General features: G+C 29.1%; 1 long non-coding RNA gene across 1 annotated transcript; it reads left to right on the plus strand.

Annotated features, from left to right (window-relative positions):
- The first annotated feature begins 2,271 nt into the window (after nucleotides 1-2,271).
- LOC141711273 (uncharacterized) lies at nucleotides 2,272-2,884 on the plus strand. The gene is made up of 2 exons (XR_012571279.1): nucleotides 2,272-2,367; nucleotides 2,634-2,884. It is a non-coding gene; the product is annotated as an uncharacterized LOC141711273 (long non-coding RNA).
- Nucleotides 2,885-4,436: the final 1,552 nt, after the last annotated feature.

A 4,436-nucleotide genomic window follows, 5' to 3' on the forward strand; every position in this document is an offset into this window, starting at 1 on the left:
ATTGAATCTTTGAATGCATAAAATTGTTAAGGGGTGTTGATATAGTTGTTTTATATACGTTTTACAAGGCATATTATAATATAGAATGATAAGAATTTTCTAAAAAACCTTTATTCTATGGAATAAAAATATTATCAAAAAATATTTATTCTTAAATAAATTTATATTCACTATTCAATACGACCAATTATCAAACTAAAAACTTTTTTATGAGAATATATTCTCTTTTATTTGATATTATAATGAGATTAGGGAAGATTGTTTCAAAAAAAACTACACTTACAGATAGTAAATTTAATAAATAATTGGAAAAAGGTGAATATCACCTATAAAAAATTCTCAAATCTACATTTTCAGTCATAACAAAATCCGAATTTAATATATTAGTTTGAAAACTTGTGAGGTGCTCCGAATCAAGATTAGTGTTTAAGCTCATACAAGGTAATTGATATTTGTTCAAATATTTACCTTTGCATCATAAATTCGATTCATTTTAAAACCCTCATGGCGTTTCTTGAGTTTGTGAAACACCTACATATAGTTAAGCTCATTTTGGAATGCTATATGTTAGGAATTAAATCTGAATCTTGATTATAAGCAAATCAGAGGGCATAATCATGTTAGGTCGAATTGTAGCATTTAATGGATAACTATCCTAAGGGATACCCATTGAGGGAGTAGCCCTTCGACTACTGAGGTTGATTGTAACATTTCCTGTGAGATTCCTGTTATAGATAGTGATCCTGTTTTTCATTCAAAAGTTGTGTTGACTCAATGGATAATCTAGAATATGGTGGATAATTGTACATACTTAATTCCATGTAATTCTGATAAAGTGAAGTGAGCTATCAACTGTTAAGTGAAGATACAACATCAACTGCTAACTACATCAACTCATTAACGGCTAATCCAAATGATGTCAAAGACTAAGGAGACACAAAGAGCTGGTCATAGTGACTTAAAAATGGTCAAATCATGAGTGTAACACATCACATGGATTGATGAGAATCTCATTAAAGAAAATGAAAACCAACACAAAATTTGCAAGTGATCTTGGATTCCGAAGTAGAAGAAACATTCTGTTTTCGTGCATGACAGATTGAAGGGATATTCAAAATAATATATCAAGATAAAATCTAGCCTCACTTGTCAAGCCTCACGGGAAGGAATGCAGAAGAAATCTTGCTGGACCTAGAAGATTATGTTATGTATTGTCTAGCAAGCGTTGTAACTTGGTGGTATATAAACCAAGTTGTAGCAGTAGTATCACTTAAGAAATAGATTTAAAATCTCAGGTGCAAAAGAGAGATATCCCGTTTTGAGTGAAAAACTGTAAATTGTAGCTGTGAGATTACTTTGTAATCGTAACATATTATTTCTTCAATGTAAAGCTCAGGTGGTAAGTCGAAAAATAAAACACATGAAAATTTTTAATATACGTGCTCCCTTTTTAATTAAATTACTACACGCTATAAAGTTCTACAATATATTCAGCACTATAGTTTTGTATATATTTTCCGCATAATATTTATTTTGCGCTCTATTTATGAATACATTTTTTGTAAAATATTTATATTGCATGTTAAATTATATTTTTTATTTAAAGTATTGCACTATTAAGTCAAAATCCCTCACTTTCTTTCATTTCTACCGTAGGGTCTTATATAATCTAATGGTAGATAGGGTCTCCAATAATATAGGTCTTCACTGAACCTGTGTGTGTGTGTGTGTTTATTTGCATATGTATATGCATGGGTGCTCAAATTAGAACCCTCAATATGGTGAGATATGAGATCTAATCTCATTTACACATTATTTCTATATAGAAAAAATTATAGCCGCACATTATAATCTTAGATTTTATTTTTGTTTTTATCCCTTTCATCCACCCACTCTTAATATATATTTTATTACTAAGATCTTTAGATTATAATATTCAATTTTGAATTTTATATTACAGAGTGAAATACTTCTTTGTAAAAATTGTAATTACAAACAAAATTGACTTACTTTTCGTTTGAATGATTTTTAAATATTAATTACAAAATAATATACCATATTTACTATTAAAATTGAAAATCTTATGATATGAAAGTATCTTGTATCATATCTATAATATGAAAGTATATATTTGTATTACAAAAAAGTAACTTTGTATATTTATTACAACATTTAATACCTCTTTTGATTCATTTTTTTCCATAATTACATATTGGCTCACACTATATATTGCTTAACAAAACAAAATGATATTGCAATCTCTTACAGTGCCTAAAATCGCTGCGTACACAAAGTGAAACATTTGTTCAGTCATCTGCAAAATGGAAAAGTTTACAATTCTATTTTTCACCATCCTTCTCTTTTCAGGTTCTTTATTTTTCCTTTCCGCAGTTACATACCATAATGTAACAATTATTTATCATTATATGATCTAAAGTTGTTAGATTAGGATTGTTTCGCTAAAAATTATTGTTTATTTATAAAAAATTAAGGTAGATCTTGCATTATCCTAATATAGTCTCCTAGCCCTCATATCTTCACTCGCATTTTTAACACTCTCCGTGTGTGAGTTTTATTGTAATCATATACTTATGTTATGCAATGAACCTGTGTTATTTTTATTTGATTTGCAGTGAGTTTAATGGCCCCTCAAGGAGAAGCAGCTGGTAATGTGTGCACAGCTGTGAAAACATACCCAAACACCAATTGCTATTTGCCAGATTGTGTTTCTTGGTGCAAAGGAACATACCACGGCAAAGGAATCTGCACTGCTATTAACTGCACTTGTACTTACAAATGTTGATTCACTTCTTTGTGTTCTACATTTTCGATGAAATTTTATAATGTAATCGAATTATTATTAATAAATTGATTATTTCTTTAACATTGAATCTTTGAATGCTTAAAATTTTTTATGGGTGTTGATATAGTTGATTTATATACTTTTTACAAGGGATATTATAATATATCATGATAAGAATTTTCAAAAAAACCTTTATTTAGCGCAATAAAATTTTTATCAAATAATATTTATTCTTAAATAAATTTATATTCACTATTCAATACGACAAATTATCAAACTAAAAACTTGTTTATGAGAATATATTCTCTTTTATTTGATATTATAATGAGATTAGGCTAGATTTTTTCAACAAAAAACTACACTTACAGATAGTAGATTTAATAAGTAATAGCAAAAAAGGTGAATATCACCTATAAAAAATTTTCAAATCCACATTTTCAATCATAACAAAATCCGAATTTAATATATTAGTTTGAAAACTTGCGAGGTGCTCTGAATCAAGAGTAATGTTTAAGCTCATACAAAGTAATTGATATTTATTTAAATATTTACCTTTGCATCATAGGTTCGATTCATGTTAAAACCTATATGGCGTTTCTTGAGTTTGTGAAAATCCTAAATATAGTTAAGCTCATTTTGGAACGATATATGTTAGGAATTAAACCTGAATCTTGATTATAAGCAAATCACATGGAATAATCATGTTAAGTCGAATTGTAGCCTTTAATGGCTAACCATCCTAAGGGATGCCCATTGAGGGAGTAGCCCATCGAGTGATGAGGTTTATTGTAACATTTCCTGTGAGATTCCTGTTATAGATAGTGATCCTGTTATTCATTCAGGAGTCATGTTGACTCAATGGATAATCTAGAATATGGTGGCTAATTGTACATACTTGATTCCATGTAATTATGATAAAGTGAAGTGAGCTATCAACTGTTAAGTGAAGATATAACATCAACTGCTAACTACATCAACTCATTAACGGCTAATCTAAATGTTGTCAAAGACTAAGGAGACAAAAAGAGCTGGTGATAGTAACTTAAAAATGGTCAAATCATGAGTGTACACATCACATGGATTGATGAGAATCTGAGTAAATAAAATGGAAACCAACAAAAACTTTACATGTGATCTTGGATTCTGAAGTAGAAGAAACATTCTATTTTTGTGCATGACAAATTGAAGTGATATTCAAAATAATATATCAAGGTAAAATCTAGGCTCACTTGACAAACCTCACGGAAAGAAATACAGAACAAATCTTAATGGATCTAGAAGATTGTGTTATGTATTGTCTAGCAAGCGTTGTAAGTTGGTGGTATATAAACCAAGTTATAGCAGTAGTATCACTTAAGAAATAGATTTACAATCTCAGGTGCGAAAGAGAGATATCCCATTTTGAGTGAAACACTGTAAATTGTAGCTGTGAGATTACTTTTTAATCGTAACACATTATTTCTTCAATGTAGAGCTCAGGTGGCAAGTCAAAAAATAAACCACATGAAAATTTTGAATATATGTGCTCCCTTTTTAAATAAATTACTACACGCTATGAAGTTCTAGAATATGTTCAGCCCTATAATTTTGTATATATTTTCCGCATAATATTTATTTCGCGCTCTATTTATGA

Source organism: Apium graveolens, chromosome 3 (assembly GCF_009905375.1).
Source record: "Apium graveolens cultivar Ventura chromosome 3, ASM990537v1, whole genome shotgun sequence".
Lineage (NCBI taxonomy): Eukaryota > Viridiplantae > Streptophyta > Magnoliopsida > Apiales > Apiaceae > Apium > Apium graveolens.